The sequence below is a fragment of the Apteryx rowi genome, unplaced genomic scaffold (assembly GCF_003343035.1).
Source record: "Apteryx rowi isolate R43461 unplaced genomic scaffold, aptRow1 scaffold_188, whole genome shotgun sequence".
NCBI classification, from domain to species: domain Eukaryota; kingdom Metazoa; phylum Chordata; class Aves; order Apterygiformes; family Apterygidae; genus Apteryx; species Apteryx rowi.
Window position 1 is genome coordinate 455620 of NW_020448174.1, and position 21386 is coordinate 477005.

Sequence of the window (21386 nt, forward strand, 5' to 3'; positions counted from 1 at the left end):
ACTGACAGGTTTTACACAGATAAACCTGGGGGGCTGTGCCGGGGCCAGGTAGCCCCCGCCGGGCCAGGTAGCCCCTCGCCAGGTCAGGTAGCCCCCACCGGGCCAGGTGCCCAGCCCAGCTGTGCGCGGGCTCTGCCTCTGCCTCTGCCCACTCCTTGTTGCTCCCCCAGTTGGGATGTGCTGGCTCGCAACATGCTGCCGTGGGGACTTTCCCCTTCCCAAAGGGTCTCCAGCAAAAGTAGAGAAAACTGTCCCCCCATCCCCTTCCTTTTAAATGTTACTGTCAGAAAGAGAAATGTTTCCTCACCCTCTTAAATTAAGGCAGGAGCAAACCCTGGTCCAGCCTAGGCAAGGCCGTTCCCACCCAAGATGCAGGCAGCTGATCGGTGTTCAATGGCTCTCGTATGTTTGACTCTGGGATTTTTTGTGTAGTCTGTGGCTCAGCCATTTGGTTTTTCTTTTTCAGGTTGATCTCTGTAGGCAGCTGGTTGTTCCTGAGGGGTGAATACGCAGGTATTCGTGTTTGATCTTTATCCTGAAGTGCTGACTAACGGGCTTTTTGAATTCTGTGGCTTTTGTTCTCTCTTTCTATATCTTTCTATATCTTTCACTTGTCTGTGGCTTAGTTTATAAGCTAAGGCTGCTCTAGGTGGGAAATCTACTTTTTCTTTTTTTTTATAAATGTATATCTAAATCATGATAATAACCCTTTGATAAGTGCAGCATGTTTTGAGGACGTCAGAAGATGGGGAGATTCTCCAGCCACTTAGACTAGATTTCCACCTGGATGTGTTTCCTCCCTAGAACGTGCTGATTATAACTCTTTCTTTGTGAAAATGTAGTGGCAAAACAGTCTTTCCTGTTTAGTGCAGAAGACTGTCTAGTGGGGAGACAGAGAGGATGCCACAAGATTTGTGTCTTTAATAACAGTATTGCTCTGATTTTGGCATGGCTAATGATTTTTGTCTCCAAGCTTTCTATGTGGAAGTCACTGTGTGTTTCCATACAGCATTTCTCTAGGGATGGCCAGTATTGAACAAATTGTACTATCTGGGGTATCTTACAAAGCTAATGGACTTTAAGGAATAACATAATAATATTACTACTCACATTTCTGGAATTCCAGCTTGATTTATGAACTGGACACCTTTGCAAGTTTATTCTATAAAAGTTATTTTGAAAATTAAGGTTGCACTCTTGCAGTGTGAAGAAGTGGGCGTAAATAATTTGCAGTGTCACTTTACTTTTTGCTTGTATAATCTTCTTGCCATATCTAAATTTATATCAGAATTTGGGATTTGCTCAGCAGGCCCATGCAGTGATTTCTCTTAGACAAAAACTGGCTCTTGCCTGACTCGCAGAGAAATCTCTAATTGTTTCTCTAATTGTTAGTGCTGGGCAGTGCAGGGTGCAGAGGGCTTTCACCCTGATCTGCAGAGCGGTGCTGCCTCGTCCTTGGGCTCTGCTCCTGAGAAGGTGTCCCCATGGATGCCGTCTTGTTGGGGCAATCCCTGAGGCTGGACTTGGCCTTGCTCAGTGCTTGGTAGCAGCACAGCTTCAGCCAGTTCCCTCCTCCCTGAGCATCGCAGAGCCTGGGGATCTGCTGGCTCAAGCGTCCGCGTAGCTGTGCAGTGAAATAGACTGGGAAAGGAATCCACTACAAATGATCTAGCACAGAGTAACCAAAGGTAATGAAAAAGGAAATTTTAACTTGGCAGGGTTCTTTGATTTGGTTCAGCGCACAAATGCTTGTGAGAGTGCAGCACCGGGGGTGGGAGGAATAGGGTGTGGGACTGCTTAAACTGGTACTGCTGCCAAAAGGTCACTCCTGAGAAAATTCCCATTGCGCAAGGCTTGCTCATGAGATTTTGTGGCACCTGCCACAAGGCCTTTCACTGGTCATGTCTCAACCTGCTTGTTTCTTCCATGCACACATGTGGCCCAACACACAGTCCTTCCTCACTTTAATATCCACTAGCATTTTATAGCAAAAAAGCTTTTCCCACTACTCCTGCAGGGCTTGTTTTTACCTGACCCTGGAAAACTGTACAGGGGAAGGAGATAAGCACTTGTCCTCACAGCTTACATACTCTGAATACTTATATAGACTACATCTTATTTCCCCTTATTTCCACCCCCATCAAGGCACTCTGACTCTTTTTTTGGAGAGGAAAAGAGGCCTGGGCTAGAATTAGCAGAGGTCGCTAGAACAGGGGTTGGCTCTCTTTGCTCATGCAGAACATGGGCAAAGAATGAGTCAGCCCCTTCCTCCCCAGAAAGAATAGCACACGCAGGGCCCAGTGTCCCTTAGTTATCTTAAATCTAAAGCACGTGACAGAGAGTTTCTCCTGGCTACCTTAGCGTATGCTATGACTGGGAAACTAACGGAGTCAATCGCAGGGTGTCTAAGTCCTGAAATTAAGAGAAGGAGCCCTCCATCTCTCAAACCAGATGATGTCAACCAAAGCCTCTCTGGTTATGATCCCACAGTGAAATCCCTCCTCTTCCCCAATTTAAATGTGTACCTGCACCTGGAGCATTTGGATCTAAACAATGTAGTCTCATCAAAAAAGACTATAGCCTGCTTAGCGCTTTCTGTTCTGCCTCCAAATCTGCGTACATAGCCATCTATCCTGGTATTGACCAAGCTTATCTGGGTAGGACAGGATAGGACAACCACTTAGCCTTAAATAAAGAACAGACCCAAATACCTCCAAATGGCCCAAAGCCTCTCCTTTTCCTAGCAGATGGATTCAAAATCAAATTTCTGGCACACATTGGGACTGATCCTATCTGTGGTCAAGAAGGTTTTTATATAGTCCAAAATTGGTCTGTAAAAGCCTTTACTCAAACCATAGGTGAGGAAAGCACAAAGATGAGCCATGCTGGTCATCCAGCCGATGCACTGAACCAGAGTGATTCGAGGTAGAAAGGGGGCAGCCACAGTTTTCAGGGAGAAGGAACCCTGCAGACCAGTGAAAGGGCAGGTAGGTGAAAGGACATCCTCTCTCTTTGCCTTTACTTGACACCCGAAGTGGTGCGTCTGGGGCCCTGGGCAGAAGAGATGGGGCAGGGCATTGCTAAGCTCCGCTCCCGGAAACGGCCTTCCTTCCTCTTTAGGAGGGCTGGGACGGTCTGGAAGCAGTTATAATGTCATCCTATTTTTGTAGTTGTTGGCACCCCAGCAACTGCCCCTCTTTGACTTCATGTGCTCATATGGAGAATGGCAAAGAGGAACTGGGATCCAGTTTACCGAGTGGGCGGCAGCTTGGCTGCAACCCTGGTTCACACAAAACTCTTTCCCAGCCACGAGCACCGCTCCTGACAGGGGGGGATTTGTTTCGAGGAATGTGTCACCTGTGCCACCTCTGCACACCCTGGCACGTCCTGCAAGCGCGGCCGCCCGCTGAGCCCCACGCTGCCCGGCGGAGGGGAGGGCGGCCGGTCCCGGGGAGAGCGGCCACCGCTGTGGCCTGGCAGGTATCTGCAGCGCTGGAGCGAGCGTGCTGAGCACCACAGGGCCGTGTTGTGGGCCGGCATGTGGGGGCTGGCGTGTCGCACAAGGCGGTGACCCAGGGATATATTTTCCTGCCTCGAGTGAGGCTTTGTGCAGGGGCGTTCCTGCAGTACCGGTGTTGTGGAGCATCACCACTCAAGCTCTTTACCTAAATAGTTTTTGCTTATCTAACCTTTTAAGAATCATGTGGAGTCTGCTGCTTTTTGTGATTAGGTGGGTAGCTGGTAACTTTATTTTCCTGTGTGTGGCTATGAAAGATACAGGATAAATTCCTGGCCCCATTACCTAATGCAGGTTGCCAGTTTGTCCAGGATCATTCACAGAGTATTCATGCTCTTTCATTTTTGCTGCTCAAAATGCTATTGAAATTTTTGGCCTTATTAATACTTTGATGGATTACCTAAATACTACTGAGTTTTGCAACATCATTTCCTCATCACTGCATGTGCTGTGGCTTAGTCTGGGTTGTCTCCCTGACCGGACCCTCTCCCAGTATGTCTGTGTAGTTCTTCTCTTATGCTCATAAATAAAAAGATTTTGAAAAGATTTTTCTTTATTTTGCATATTCAGAAACTAAAATTATTGTTACCCCTCTGCTATTATCTGCTGTTTATTTCCCACTGGCTCATTCCTTGTACATGCCTCCTCACTCTGGTAACTTGGTCTAGTTTCTATTTAAGAGTTGTGAAATAGTTAAGGCATGGTCAAAGCAAGACTCTGTGCAACAAACTCTGTCTGAGGCTGTTAGTATCTTCATTAGGTCAAAATTTGTTGTGAATTATTGCCAAATATTTCCTGTTCTCTCAGGGCTCCAGTCTTCTATATCCTATTGTTAAGATCATTTATGATTTGACTTTCCTTCCCTTAGTAAATAGACAGCTCTTGTAACACAGAAACAAGATATCAGAAGACTTGTCTGAAGTGATTTAGTCCTCGGTAAACGGTGTCCCTAGATCAGAACAAATATCTTCATATAGAGACATCATTATAGAGAAACCATTAGGCAAAATCCAGAGTTTGATTACTATCAGTGAAGAGTGTGATGTTTTTTCTTGACTACAGGTTTCTGTCTGACTCCTTTGATGACTGCTTTTTCCAGTGAAATTAATGCTGTGTAGTTTAATACCTTGCAGTGTGTAGTTTGTGTGATGATTAGGGGCTGTCAGGGATTCCTGCTGAAGCTGCTAATATTAATAATATTCATATTACAATGTTAAATATTACACAAAATATCAGTAGTACATATCTTCCTTTTAAATCCACAAACTTTAATGTTAGCAGCTTTTTATGGAGACCATTCATGTCACAGTTTTAACRCGGATTATGAGTTCGAGCTGTGTTTATTCTAGGGAACCTGGGAGACGTCTTGAGTTCGTGCTCTGGGTCTGCAGCCTGAGCCACGTCCCAGCCACCTAACAGGGGGAGGCTCAGTGGGGCATCAGCATCGACCCACAGCCTCATCCGCTGACGAGAAAACCTAGGGACATGTCCCAGGCAGTAGAAACAGGGCAACTGGGGAGCCAGGCTGCAGTAGATATTGTGATAAATCCAAGCCAGTATGTAGATGCAGCCTTGGCTTTTGATTGTCATTTCTGAACATCTAAGATTTTGCACAGCTAAAATAAAAAGCTGAGAATTGTAGACTGTATCATGTAGCATAAAAACTTAGCAATGAGGAGGTGAATAAAAAGAACTGCAAATGGATTAATTTAAAACATTATCAATTTACACTAAATCTTTTTAATGTTTTATTTTTAATGCTTTGAGGAGACAGTGCTGCATCAAAGAATCTCAATGAACTATGCATGGTTATTTCAAGAGGAAGCTATTTTTTACAGATWACATTAAGGCTCGTAGATACAGTCTAGTGCCTTCAATATACATAAAACAGCTGAGAAACTTGATTTGAAATAAGCAATCACTTTGATAACAAGGTTTCAATTTTATTTATGATATGACCATGTAAGGCTTGCTTTTTCTCTCAGTCATGTTAGAAACCCAGTTCTTAACCCCTTATCAATTACTATAGTTTTGTCTTCAACATTAATAGAGAAGATTGTGCCAAAAAATGTTTTCAGAAATACTCAAGAGTGAAGAATGCAATTGTTCTTTATAGGAAATAATTCTTGAAATGGATTTCATGTAAAACCTGTCTTGCTGAGTAGCTAGTGTATTTATTCATTTTGACTTCTCCACTTCTGGGGAATTGGGGGAAACAGCAGATGAACATTTTACTTTTTAAAGGACAACTTCATAAGCTTTTGGTTGGCTTTTCCTTCCAGGTCATGACAAAAGAGCAGAAAATAAGCTTTCCTGAGTAATACCTAAAATGACTGAAAATTCACTCCAAATATCTGTCTGATCTTGCTCTCTTGAAGTCATGGTATTTCACCTAACTCAGAGGTACTTCTCTCTACCTATCTCTACAGACAGTCTTAATTCTCTCTCAGACTCCAATAATTGCTTCAAAAAGGTATTTATTCCTATGTAAAGGTCTCCAAAATTGGAATCTACTGCTCGAGTTCTGACTTTCTGCTGCTACAGGGATAGCACTAAAGGTGAGAGCTCTAGCCACTGAGGTAGTGTAATGTGGATGTAAACATAGCCAGTCAGTAGAAGGAATTTGGCTTGATCAGTCTGTGTTCACATGAAAGTCAGAAAATAGTTGCTACAGTTCTGTTTCTCGAGGCTGTGGGAGTTAAGTGTTTGAAAATAGCAAAAAATGATACCACCTGAATTTGAACTGGAATCTGTAACAAGGTTGCAGGCCTTAATTTTTGCTAAAGCCTGTTATTTTAAAATATTTTGTGTATATTTGATCTCTTCTGCTTTCAGAATATCCTCGGGAAGACATGTCAGCAATACACGGTGGCGATGAAGAGAAGAGGGGAAATGGATAGTTACCACTAGACTGTCACATGCTGCCTGGATGGGTTTAGTGCATGGTGATGTGGGTCTGAATGCAAATTTGTGGTGCCTGATACCATGGCAAAAGACAGCTCGAACTCAATTGTTTCAAACTATGACAATTTAGACATAGTTTTGTTTCCCCTCTATTTCTATTTCAGTTGATGCATTGCCTACTTAACTTACCGCTCAGTGTCTCTTAACTGGTATTTGGAAACCATGAGTTTATGGAACATGACTCCTCATGACATTATATGTATTTATTACTTGCTGATTGCTATAAACAGGCAAAACACTGCTGCATTTGTTGTTTAAAATAACACATATCTTTTTTTTTGTTTTCCAGGCATCTTTCTTAGACTCTCATTAACTAGTCTATTTGAATGGATCTTTCCATTTCCTGGATGCATATAAGCTGTTTTAGACTAGAAAACACTGTTTCTTGTACAGAAAAAATTACATGTGGACACTCAGTTGTGTCTCAGCAGATGTGAGGAAGGTACTCTGTTATTGCCTGTTCTGTGCTAAGTATTTTAAAGTAATACTCACTTTCAGACATTTTAGTCTCGTCGAGACCTGTCAAATAGCTTAATGCCACAGTGTTAGTTTTGGAAGACTCCTAGCAACTGCCCTAGAAATCTTAAAGCTTTAGTTTGTTTTCACTTCAGGCACTAAATATCTTATTCGAAGTTGTTTAAATAGTAGTAGACAGAAGATGCCTTTGAAAATACAACTCTGGATTTAACTGAATGGGATTTGGGTTTGTCTCTAGCTTACTGGAGGAAACAGGCAGTACATGTAGGCAGGAAACTAAACTGTGGGGTAGGCAGAGATGCAAAAGCAGTAAATTTAGTAGGATTTTCTCATGAAGGGGCATCTGAACAAACTCATTTTAGCACCTGCACAGAAAATGTGTTTTATTTCCCTGGGGACAACCCACTGTGTAGAAAGCTGCACTTCTGCTTTTCAGTTTTGCTGTCATCTGTTCCACATGCACACAGAAACACAAAATTTGCTCCTTCGGACAGTGTAATTATTTAGTGCTTAAGCTGAAAGTGTTTGAGGCCAGATTGTCTTGGAGGCAGTGATCTGTGCTGGAGCCAGCAGACAGCTACCAGGGAGAGACCCGGCTGCTGCACYGCGCCGAAGAGTGCTGCTGATACTCCATTTGCAGGTCTTGTCCCCTTCCAGCGGGAAAGAGGGACTGTAACACGGAGATTCATAGCTAGCCAGCTTTAATCGAACCAGCGAAAGTGAAGGTGCAGTGGCATGGGCTTCCTTGCAGACTGGCAAGCCAGTCTGGTTTCTAACATTTCTCTGGGGCTGGTACACCTTCGTCCCTGATTGCCGGAGCCCGCTGTATTAAACCTTGGACGGATTTGCCTCTCTGTGCTGCAGTCAGTCCTCCCGTTTGTGGTGCAGACCTGCCCTGGAGGGACCCAAAAAGACTTAGCGGAAGTGCTTCAGAGCGTGTGTTATTTGGCCCTGGTGCTGAGAATAAGACTTGCAGAGGGACGGAGGAGGATGTGGGAGGAGAAAGTGTTTTCTGTCCTTCCTTTCTGTGTGTGCCTACTCAAGCATCGGTCAGAATTCAGACATACATATTTAATGGTCTAAACAGGGTTGTACCTCTGCTGACAAAATCCCTGTGTATACTCACACTGAAAAAAAATTGCACAAAGCTTCCAAATTTTAAAATGGAAGGGATGTCCTAAAATGAGGTTATTTTTGTGTAGCGCCAATACTGTTCACACGTGTCATGGTGCCGTCAGCACCTGGAAGCAGCCAGAAAACCGACAGCAATTAAAGCACTTCTCTCCTGCACTGGTCTGTAATACAGCCAAGGAAAATGGTTAGTGTATCTTTTCTCTAGAAGGACTTGGTAATCTGAACTGCTTCGGTGACCATAATAATTCCTGTCTGAGCACCTTTAGGAACAGCAAAACTACCTTCTGTCTGTAGTCTGTCTTGTTTTCAGGTGTTTCTGCCTTCTTCGGCCTGCGCTGTTCTGTTTCTTGGATAACGGGAATCGCCTGACCCTGTGTTCTGGGAACAGGAATGGCACTTCCAAGAAGCTCCCTAGGTCCTTCTCACCTAAAAGTATAGTGGATTTGAGATATTGCCTTGAAAAACAGATAGTGCAGTGACCAGGGAGATGAAGGAATTTTGAAAGAAAAAAAGCCTCATTAAAACTAAAAGTAGCAAACCACTATGTGAAATAATAACAGGAGTTTAATAAAGGAAAGTCCTGTATTGATGTGGCTCTGACAAAATAAATACATGTAATACTCTCTTCTGTGGAGAAAAATAATTCAGACTTATAACTATAGCCATGAAATTTGTGATCTTGGGCTGCAAACTTTGTGAATTGTTGCAAATATTATGTTTACAGTTGCTAACTTTAATTGCATTAAAACCACAAAACTGTAGCAAATGAATAGGAGTGCCATACCACATCAGTGTGTGTTATTATTTTTTATGTATCCTGTTTTGAAGCATTCATTGTTGTAGTACAGCATTTAAAAGAGTTATTTCATAAGTCTGAGGTCATAAAAGCCTGCATCTTTATACTCTCAGGGTTCGTTAGGAGAAGAAAAATCTACATTCAGCAGCAAACCCTCGGATTCAGAAAAACTATTTCTACTTTTTGGTCATCCCTGCAGATTTAAAATATAAAAAGTACCTAGGGAGAAGTGAAGGAAGTAAGAAAATTTGACAGAAGCCTACATTTAAGGAAATGCATATATGCAAATTTTAATATTTACTGCATTGCAGTAGCACATAGTAGCCTCATTCATAAACGATGATCCCTGTTTCATTATATATTGTTCTAACAGAGAGCAAGGAGACAGTTACTGCCTTGAGAAAGTTACAATATAAAAAAGTTTTGGGATTAAAGAAAGTTTCTCTCTGGTAGTTTAGAAATATATACACAAGTGATAGTTTTTTTCCCAATGTCTGGAGCATGGACTTGGACATGTAAACCTTCTGTATGTCGTAGAGATCTGATTGGGGTTTAGGAATGTTACACGTTTGAAGTTGTCCTGTTATTGCCACAGTATTTTTGAGTCAGGAATATGTTATAAACAGACTCATGACTGAAAACTAGATTCCTATGAATTTTATACAGTTTGTAATTTGAAACTGTTGAAAAGGTATATATTTTTTGTACAGCTTTTGCCATAAAATGTTTGTGTTGATTAGCAAATAGTTTTCCAGGGTAACAGAATGTTCTAGGTGGAAATTACAGATTTTTAAGGTATCTTTTCCTTAAGGGTTGTGGTTTCCTTCAGGCCTTACTCTTGGTCTGCTAGTTAAATTTCATCACTCAGTTCTCTGGCGAATTCCCTGTTTTATGAAAAAAACCTTCAAAGCATCATGAGCTTCTGAAGAAGTTTTAGAAACTTTTTTATTCTTGGTGGAACTGATAGCACGAACGTTTCCCTGAATATTTGTTCGGAGGTTCAGTTTATTTGTTCCAGCGTTGTCCAAAGGGATGCTCTAAGCCAGCTCAGCTAACGAGGTTCGCACCCCTGTGCGTCCATACCCRATGCAGAGCCGCCCACCCGCACCCCCGTGCCGCCTTCCCGTGTTCTTCCCTAGGCCCCTGGTGCTGGCTAAGCCATAAATGTCATATGAGCCATAGAGACCTTTGATCTGACTCAGCATCGCTTTACTGTAAATTGAAGTAAAGCAATGCGGAAGAATATTAGGGAGGAAAGAAATGCTGCATCGAAAGGGCAAAATTTTCAGAGCCGTGGAGAACGCGTTGTCGGTGTGCGCCGTAACCCCTGCGGCTGTACCGCCGAGGGGTGGTTCAGATGGTCTCGGGGCAGGGCTGCGCACGAACAGCGTTTCGCATCTGCACAGAAAGCGGGGCTTTCGCAGAAACTAGTTTTCTATCCCGTGGACTCTGCAAGATGCATAGTAGGGACAGATACGTGCTAATGTGCTTTTTTTTACATAGGCTGGTTTTGGGCTATTTAGATCTTTAAACCTGAAGAATTTATTCCCATTTTTCATTGTTATTAATGAAGGATCTGATACTATATCCGCCTTGATGACGATGGAGAAGTATTGCTGGAAAGGCATCATCTGTAAGGGCTCTGGTCCGTGATTTGAAATTGGTTACATTTGTTATTTTTCACTGTTTTTTTAGACTTAGTTTCTTTCCCTTGAAGAAAGCTAAAAACCAGTAGTACCAGTGTAATGGTGGTGTATCATATATATTTAGTACTGCTTTTGGTTAAAAGCTGAAATATTTGAAATTTTGATTTCATCTGTAATAACTGGAAAGGGATTAGCTAGCAGAGAATACCTGGAAGACTGTACGTGTGTGCTGAACTTGTATTTTATTAAAAAGATAAAATAATGACAGGAATTATTTGACTTTGCCATTTTTTTCAGAGTATATTTAAACCTATCCATTTGTGGGCTATGTGTAGACAGGAAAGAGATATATTTGCTGGGTAAATACCTAGGTATGAATCACTTGCTAAGTGTTATTGGGTACAAGTAATCTAAAAGGAGTGTATCTGATAGTTCGTGATGACATTTCAGGCAATACAAACAATCCTGTTACATCTGCGATCTTGAACTGTAATATCTCTTCATGAAAGCAGTGGCATGGATGTGCCTTATACTTCCTTGCATTTCTTCAGAATATTATTGTTTGAAGGCAGAGGAGTGAGATAAGGAAGGTAATATACTGATAAAAGTAATTAACTATGTCGGACAGATCTGGGATTTAGAGGCAGATCTGATGACTTTTATGAAATGTACAGTAAGGCAATGAAATGGTAAGGTGTTTTTAGGTTATTCTCAATACTCTGAGAGAGCGTCGTAAAATAATAAAAAGCAGTGAAACTGGACAGTAAGGAACTAAATAGGAGAAATGACAGAGCTGTGGTAGCAGGTGTTTGGGGAAACTGAAACATCAGAAATGTGAAGAGGAAACCGATACTTAAAGCTCCATCAAGGATATCACCAGCGGCTACCTAAAGCATGGCAGTGGCACAGGGTGGAGGAGAATAGAAAGCAAGAAAACTAGTATAGAAACTGTAAAAAACGTAAAATCTCTTTCTTTTTCCCCAGAACTCTTGACTATTAGGAACAGCAGGAGGTTGTCAGAGCCTGAAGACTCAAGCATGGATTGTGGAAGGACAAAATAAAATGTTTTAAAAAGCAGATTCAGGCAGTACAGCTCCATTGTCATTTGTAAAAGTCATCTCAGCCCAGACCAAGACAGCTTTGGGCAGGGGGAGTGAACTGCCTCCCCGTGCTGGCCAGTGTCCTTTCCTCCTTCTGTCTTTTAGATGGTTGATAAAATAACCTGAGAGAGATGGTCTGAGTAGTCCTAAACCGGCAGGGAGGCTTATGCTACTGTCCGCATGGCCAGATGTTGGCCATAGTCATTTCACCCCTTCAAGAATTTTCAGCATATCTGAATTCTTTACTTCTAAGAACTGTAAACAAACGTCAAGTTTTTAAAGCCACCGTGTGTTTACACTGTGCAGCGCAGCATGGTGCCGAGAGCTGGTAATGACCGAGCGGTCTCTGGGGCGATACGTGGAGGAGCTGCACCGTGGGACAAGGCGTTTTAGCTGCCGTGCAGCGTCCCGCACCGCAGCTCTCCTGCCTTTGGCGGCTGAGCTACAGCTCTGCTTGGCGCTCACTCGTCAGGCTCTGCCCTGTGCCCCCGGCAAGTGTAAAGGGGCTCTGAAACACTGAAAGCTAGAGAAAGCGCGCATAGAAGTTGCCTCTGAATCTTAATTTGACTGCCGTAAATATGTGCATTAATTTAAGTGGTTACAGACAATCTTTCCACAGAGGCCCTCTGATGTTATGAATCAAGTGTTGCAGGAGTGTTAATCTCATCCCTTGCGTAGGTGAGCACAAGTGCCATCACGCCAGTGTCTGGTGGCTGTTAATTCCTCACGCTAGCGTTGCTACCGGAAAGGGAGATTTATGAGGGAGGCGCTACTAAACAGGTATTCGTTTGCATGATGAATGCAATTTCTACCCTTGCTTGGGGCAAGTCTTTCAAATATATGTTTTCTGGCAAATGTGGTAATTCTCTGGGTTAGCACCTGGAGCTGGGCAGTCCGTTGGGTTTCAGCCCTCGGATGCTGTTGCCGCGCTCGTTGCACGCCGCAAGGGCCGCTGCGGTGCTCCTGCCCGCTGCAGCGCACCGTTTGCCGGGCCAGCTGCGCCGAGCTGGCTCGCCTGAAACTGTTGCAAGTGACTGCTTGCCGCGGGCACCAACCGTCTGGCCAGCAGCTGCAGCAAGCCCTCCCACCGCAGCCCCTCACTTCTCCTTGCATCTCATCTTCACATGTTTTCTCTACCCTGCCCGGCTGGCTGACCCTGTTTTTAAGTATTGCTGGCGTATCATGGCTTAGATAGTTCTTGCTCTTCCGCACGTACCTTATCTCAACTTTTTACCTATTTTCTTCTCATTTCTGAACTCGAAAAGAGCCGAATGAAAGAGTTTAATACTTTCCTTTATTGTCTTAGAAATACTGAGTAGGTGACCTGACATCACAGCAAAGCATACGAGCTAGTGAATTAAGTGCTGCATGCTTATATAAAAGCAGAAACAGGTTATGTTTTCACTTGTTATCACAGAGGCTAGTCTAAAGTGAGAAGAATGAAATGTCTCTCCTGCAGAGAGCAGAAGTGTGTGTTGATAACATACAGTAAATTAAATAATGTATTTCTTTCAAAAAATGAGAGGACTCCAATTAGGAGACCCGAAGCAGAATGATCTGTTCTGTTTTCTGCACGGCGTGTGCTTGAACTGGGACACATGTGGAATTCAGCTAAAGTGAGCTTATAAATTAATAGTTCTTCACACTTCATTGCTTGAATGAGCCAGAAGTTATTTTCTTCTGATTTTTGAGTCCCAGGTGCAGCACTTTCTGACTACCAAATGTGATTTTCTAAAAGGGAGGAAAGACCAGTGAATTGAAACTACAACAACCTGTTCTCTGTGGGCTGCATACAGCCTCGTAATAGAGAAAAGCAAAGCAAATCAACTGACAGGGTGGAGGACGATCCTGTCAAGATACATGATGATGGTGAAGAACTGGTTTGTGAGTCAGGCAGCAGCTTCCATTCCCAAATCTGCTTCTGCCTTTGTGTGTAAACATATGCAGGTCCTTTGAGCCTGTGTCTTAAAAAGCTGACCTCTAATTTTTTCTTTGTTTTTTGGTACCCAACTTGAGTCACCCTGGGACTGATTTTCTATTGATATTTAGGCTGGTCTACATAAATGTTTCTATTTTCACTAAAATGTAGTGAGATTAATCTGACTGTTATGGACCTGGACTTTCCCTATAGCTGGGCCAGCATATGGTTTTTCCTCAGAGGCTGATCCATGCTTACTCTTGAAGGAGGTTTAATATATACCTAATATTATTCAGCACTAGTCTGTCACGCCAGTATCAATAAGAGCCTGTGATTTAGCTTTCTTAATGTCCCTAAAAATGAGAATAGTGTTTCCAGTATTAAAGAAAAACTTGTATAATTATACTGTCAAACCCACCTGGAATGGTATTCCACAGGATGTGTCATGAAAGAATGTGGAGGATGAAATGTGCCATGGGAGATGCCCAGAGAACTTGCAACTGGTTTTCACTGCAGGCACCAAGGGTATTGGGAGGAAGAAATGGGATTTCCTCTGACATCCTCATATCCTATCAGTTCTTTGGCAAACTCCAGATCATTCCAACTGGTATCAGTTAGACTATATTTATTAATTTAATTGGTTGAAAGTGGGATTATTTGCAGTAAGAAAAGATGGGAAAAAAGACAAAATTCTTTCATTTTGTTAGACATTTTGGCTGCATTTTCCATTAAAATAGGGAAAAAACCCAACCTTGACTTAAAATTATTACTTATTTTCTTATTTGTATGTGGAACAATGTCTATGTCTGTAATGCTGAGGCATTCCTTGTCACTGCAATAGTGATTATTCAGTACAATAGTAGTATGTGCATAAGGAAAGCCTTTTGTTGTACTTTTATTCCTTCTACACAGCCTAGAGGCAAAATATGGTCCTTGGAAAGAACTAAAACATTGCCGAGGTAGTTTCCACTTTAACCACTGCTTCAGTACTGCACCATGCTAACATTTGATTTGCTTCCATTGCTATTTGGAAAATAGTAATATCTCCGAAAATATTTGGATATCAGGACTTAGTCAGAAAATACAAACTTGTGTATTCTTAACTTTTGAAAAACCTGTATTACAACTAATTGTACCTGTTTTTCAAAGACTGAATCACTGTTTTATTTACAAACAGGCTTTGTAAAACTCTTGGGGATCCCAGTGATTCAYGTAGATAGGTACCTGTTTTCTGTCTGCCAAATGCAGTTTTTAGCTACGTATTTATTTTGGTAACAAATAAAGGCTTGTAATCATAGTCATTTCCTGTCAACTTTTTAAAATATCTTTATACAACTGCAGCTGATGAAACTGTGTAGTAAGAAAGGCCACTGAAGTAGGGGCTTATTAGTTATTGTGTTTGCTTAAAATGTTCTTCATTTAAAATTTTTAAGGGATGCTACAAGGAAACATGGAAGGTAAGGCTGTTGCCTAAGCACTCAGCTCTAAGAGTTTGTCTTAATGGTGAACTGTAACAGATGCTGAGCTGGCAGGATGCGAGTCTCTCATGATCTAAAAGCCATACAGCACGGGACTGAACGTAAAGTGATATACATTGCTCCTCAGCTGGACTCATTACTACCAGGCTAGCACCAAGCTAACTGAACTCGAATGGTGTTTGTATTAGGTTTGGCTTTTGTCCTGCCCAGAACACCATCTGGGTAATTCTAGCTTGCATCTCAAGGCATCACTAAGAAAGAAAACAGTTTTTCTGAAGGTATCTTCCGTGGGGTTGCAGTCATAGCAGAATGTGACGTACAGAACTAGTTTCTTCTATGTACAGTTTTCCTTATACATTATTTTCAATATAAAGAAGAACCATAAAATACAAATTCACTATTCATCTATGGAAAAGTATCACATATTATTGGACTTAAATAGTGGAGAACATATTTTGCCAAGATGGACTATCAAAAATTTTGGGCAAGTCTCAAAGAAATGTTAAAATTTTGCTGAAGAGGGTTTGGATTTACTCTGTGCTAAAAAACCCACCCAGTTATGGATTCACAGAATTGGAATGTGTCTGTCTGTCTGTCTGTGTGTTCTCCTGACGAGAYACTTTTCTTGACATAAACTGGGGAGCTGAGATAGGGAAGGTGCCATGACTGTGGTCCAGGTTCAAATCCACACTGTGTGTAATGGTGCCACAAGGCTTTTACACCATAGTCTTACTCTTTACTTTCTTTCAGTGCTAAGTTTTGGCAAGACACTTCTAAAATCATTTAAAAATAACAGTTTTGCCTGGCTTTGGATTCAAGATAGCATAGTGAACAATCTGGTTACAAGAGCAGAGGTGACCTTCCTAGAAGAGCTTGGGACACAATATGTGCTTAAATTGTGAGTGGGTCTTTCCTCCTCAAGTAACTCATGTCATGCAAAAATCTCAGTTGCTAATGGCAGGGTGTGAGAGAAACTGCTATAAAGAAAGTGTCTGTTGCCCCCTTTCTGCTGCAAGAGGAGTATGCTTTCTTTGCTGCTGTAAGAGGAGGCAAGATGGTCTTGTTTTGCTAAGCAGATATTCACCAGATCCTCCTGTGAACTGGAGAATATCTCAAATTAATTCTAATCAGCAGGCCATTACTGCCTCTGTAAATATTTGATGCCKGAGTAGACCTTTCTCATGGATGGGCTATTTTGCCTTTTCATGCTAAAAATGAGTAAATAATACATAAGAATGTGTTTTAAAGTCAAATTCGTACATATATATATACACATATATATAAATATATATATATATATTYGGAGTGCATATTGCTGCCAAGAAAGTGCCCTGTAGTACGTTTCTGTGATACTAGAGTGGTTACGTACTGGAAACCTCTTTTGGTCTCTATAAGGTATCATTTTATTGCTTGGGAGGTTGCTGTATTAAGAGAGTTCTTCTAAACTTGCTGCCCTGGCCTTTTTCAGGTTTCTGCATAAGTGGAGATTTTTAAAGTGGCATTTCAGCTATACTGAGAACTAAGAAAAGCAAGGAGTAAAACCTGCATATTATAGATGGTTATAAAACCATCTTCCTGAGTCAGCACTGGTATTTAAAGGTAACAGGGTAATTTAAAATCCATTATGGAGTATCCCAATGAGAGGGGCAAACCTTTTCTGCTTGCTAAATATTGGGATAGAAGTCATGTACTACTATTACTTTTTCAGCTTGAAACCTTTGCTGGGGTAGAATGGCAAAAGATTTCGGTACTGCTGCACCTCACTGACAGAGACAGCAACAGCTCTGGGACGACTGTTTTTCTTGCTTGCTAAGGAACCATGGAAGGTTGAAACCTCACAGAAACCTCACTGCTTTCAATAGTACTAGTCCCATGATATTAAACTCTTTGGTTAGAGAAAGTAGTGCACAGAAATAAAACAGAGAAGCCAGAAATTAAAATATTTCATAGTGAAACTGAAAATGTCATGTTGCACGCCCTACATTTATTAACTAAGAGTACCTTTAAAAATAAGAATGTCTATATAAAGCCCCCCTCCCCAAAACAGGATTAGAAAACTCTCTGCATGTGAAATTTGAATGACATTACAGTCTCTCGGCCTATTATTTTATTTCCTGACTTTTCCTTTGTTTGATTCTTCAGTTGAACTATTTCTTTAATGTTTACGCATTTAATTTTCTTGTCTGTTTAAATGTAACAGAAGACAATGCATCATGCTTGCAAGTAATTGGAACAGTGACTCTATCCAGATACCTGCATAATGAGTTAAAAAYGCACAAAAGGATGTGTGTAAATCTCGGTCAGGACTAGAATAGAATTAATTCTGCCAGCGGTGGCCTCTTTGCCCTCCGGACCGTGGTCATTTTGGTCGCCTCCAAGGCTGGAGCAGCCCCTGGCAGCGCAGGGGGCTGCCTGGCAGCTGCAGCAATGGTGCTGTGGGCCGTTGCTTGGCCAATAATCGCCACGATATTCTGTTCTCCTCAACGCATGCATCTCCCATGTCCCCACGGCGTCAAAGCTTGTGAGTGGGACCTTAGAAAGCAACCTTATGGCTTTAATCTACAGTGTGGTTTTACAGTTTTCCATATTATTTGAAAAAAGGGCTTCATAACTTCTGTTGTGAAGGTGGGGAAATACTATTATTCCCATTCTGCAGATGGGGAAGGAAGCATGGCATGCTACAATAATTTGCCCAAGTTTACTTGGGAAGTCTGTGGCAGAGCAAGGTTTTAACCCAACCTTTATCAAATCAATTTAGTGACTATTAGACACCTTCACTCCAAAATATTTTGTCTTAAGAACTCTCCCCTGGCCAGCTACAAAGGCACTGAGAGGGTTCCAGTCCTTAACGCCTGATATATTGGCCTAGAGTAAGGGTGAATAACTTGTTTGTGGTGTTTAAATGTTGATAGCTGTAGAAATCCTGAAGAGTGAATTTTCCAAATTAGGTTGTTTGCCTTCCTTAATGAAGGAATAAAAGAAGAAGGCGGGTGGAGGGGGAAAGATGAAAAATAAGTTAATGTATAATGTTTCTAGCTCTAGCAGTTTGATTTATGCGACTGCATACATTTCAAGTGGAACATCTCAGCATTACAAAGATACCCTTCTGATATGAAATGGCTCTTACAGTTTAGAATTTATTCATATGTCTCAGGAAAAGCAATCTCTGTTCCTTGGAAGACAAGAATGAAAAATTTCAACCTAGATTTATCATATTAAAAAATTATGAACAAGTGAAAAATAGATGTTAGAAAGTAATTTAGAAATCAGTCTTAACTACACAACATTTACTTGATTTATGAATTGCAATTTTTTCCTTCATATACTATAAATTCTTGGCAAAATAAACTCGTGATATTTTTCACAGCAGGAAGAAGTGGTAGATGTTTTTTTTCAAGACAAGGAATTCAGATGCTGCCCACACCATAATTAAACAAAGCTTGTAATTATGTACTCCTGTCACAATTCACCTATTATCCAGGATCTTCCACAACTGCATGTCACCATATACAAATGATAGATGCAAGATCTGACACTTCATATCTGATTTGCGGGTGTAGATTTCCTATTTACCTGACAATCTGACACAGCTGGAATAGGCTTCTGACTTTGCACATATGATAAAAARAACTGGTTTGGTAGTGAAAGATTCCAGTTTTGATTTTGGAAAACTGTCCTTAGAGCATATGGGCTGAGAGCAAAACTTATTTCAAGTTTGGTTTGGGATGCATTTCTAATTGTATTAGCTATAAAGAAAGCCTTTTAATTTCATGGTCCCTGGGAAAGCGAAACTTGAGTAAGCTGAAAGTATTGTGAAATAATTTCTGCCTAAACATCTGACACTAAAGTCTTGAGCTACCTCTGCTGAGGAGATTGAGCTGTAATTACATTTCTTTCTGAAGATGTGCTTCCAATTATGAGTGTATAWCATTTGATTATAGCTTATATGTCAGGTTTGCTTCATACAGTTATAAATTCCAGTTTTATTTGCACAGCTTAGTAAAATGTTAAGTAAAGATACCAAGAGAGCATGTCTGGAAAGCACCTAAGTTCCAGTATTTGAAATACCTGTGGTATGAGGCTGATTTTGATATCTGCTCCCTCTTAAAGAGTGCTCCTGAATTTCATGTATTATTCTAGATAGTTTTCTTCCTGGAAAACATTTCAACACTGAATAAATCAGCCCATGGCTAATTTAAGTAAGATGTTTGAGACTTCTCCAGTGGGAAATACCTGGGAAGGTCTGTTGTACTGCAGTTCTTGAGAATGAACTTGTTCAGTGTTCGGGAGTTTTGGATGACCCCAGGCTATCAGGGAAGAGTGTTTCAACCAAGTCTGATGTGCAGAGCGAAAAATAGAAAAGTGCCTCTGTAGACACCTAGGAAGGACTTCTAAGCAAAACTCAAGATTTCAACATGGGGTCAGGACTGCTGGAAACTTATGAAAACGCAAGAGCCATTTGTCACCCGATCCTCACAGCCAAAGCCAGAGGATGAGTTTTTGGGTTTGTCCCTCAGGACGCTGCTGTCACTCGTTTGACAGCAGCACTTACCCTCTTCTATTATTATTTTGGAAAGCATGGAGGGAAATCTTTCATTATTGCATTTCGCTAGCAGGCCACTAGTAAGAGATGGTCATTGGTAATTTCGCTACTATGTTGGCTAGCTGCTCGAAGCAATCTAGATAGCACTGTGGCTTTAAGTGTAGATGAGAAGTAGTTTACATTAGGCTGTCATTAGGCTGTCAAAGCCAGTGCTAACTGAATTYAAGAATATAATAAGAAACTTTTCTTAAAAAGTCTAGTGTGAAAAAAGTTTATTTCAAAGTATTTCAAAACAGAATTACTACAAGAAATGCTTCCCAGAGAAAACATTTTGTCTTTTTTTGCTTCTGTTAGCTTGTCCCACTGAAGAGTAGGTTTGGTACTGAGCCAGAGGGAAAAGTACCTTCCACGGAGTGTGTGGGCATATTTAGTGCAGGAGTCAGGGTGCTATATCCATACTTGGGTGCAGCTTGCTCCTGGTACATCTGTGGGATCTTCTAGCAGAATGCAGAATAACTGCATGTTTTAGTTCACAAAGTATTTATAGCCTTCCACACTCATATCTTTCTAGTGGATAAGTAGAACATGTAGTGTTTCACTAATGAGAACCAGAATGGGGAAGGCAAAGAGCTTTTCAGGGAGGCGCTTTGAGGTAACCAACTTCTGTCTAAGGACATGCATGAAGAAACTTTTGCAACAGGCAGGGCACCTCACACCTTACCTGGAGCACTGGCCACCGCCAGGAGAAAATGTAGGATTAGGCGGTTGCTCTCACCTTGTCTGGCAATAGCCATGTTCCTGTTGATCTATCCTTAGTGCTTTGATCCAGTGTGGACTACTGCTGTATATACAGGCTGGAAGAGGCCTATTCATCTGGCCTAGGTGGATCAATGTAGGCCTTCTTCAGTTAAACCATGCAAATTGTTTGAGTGCTAGACACTTGGGCAATTTTTGCAATAGCAAGTAGCAAGATATAATAGAAATAGCCCTTAGAGTGAAACAGTTGGTGCTGGGGACCTGACATCCACACTATGCATTTTAGGAGTTTATTACTTTGGACTGGCTCTGGTCTGGCCTTTTGTTTTCTACTTGACAACAGAATTCCTATTACAAAATTACAGAATTCCTATTACAGAATTACAGAATTCCTATTAGAAAACATCTTTTGCTATTCCAATTTACCATGTGAGAATTCAAGGACTAAATGTTCACATCGGTAGAAGCCCAACTCTTTGTCTCAAATCAGTAGACTTCTATTGGCCCTAATTGTATACTAGGTCAGATTCATATATATAACAGAAACAGAGGTCACATCCCTGCTTAACTTCATATTCATGCTCTCTACATTTCCTGTCAAAATGATGTCCCATTAGACTTAATTACTTTGCAAGAAAGTCCTTTGGCATTTGACTTATTCATCTAGTTAATTATTAAAACGAACCTAGGAGAACATTAACTTACACTCTGATCAAATTCTTATCAACAGGAATATGATTTTGATGTGCAAAATGGCCCTCAAGTTCCTTCAGCTTCTTATGAGTAGAGTGGGATTTGCAAAAAAATTCTGTTGTGGTAAATAGATTTCAAGTTTTCCCAGCTAAGAAAAAAAAATCTTACGTGGAATAATAAAAGCTGTTAGGTGAAATAGAGCAACTCACTCCATACTAAACTGAATTCTTCCTGATTTTATTGTCTCACAGAGAAAACTCCTTGGTATTATTTTCAGTGCAAAGTAATACAAGCAAAATAATATATCTGAACATAAAGGCTATTCTTTTACATGAACTTGAATTGTCACGAAGTGTATGAATGC

At 41.3% G+C, this 21386-nt stretch overlaps 1 protein-coding gene across 4 annotated transcripts in view; it reads right to left on the reverse strand.

Moving 5' to 3' along the window:
• The window catches only part of BLNK (B cell linker), a 103619-nt gene that overhangs the window by 49301 nt on the left and 32932 nt on the right, over window positions 1–21386 (reverse strand). The gene's annotated exons all lie outside the window — the stretch shown is intronic.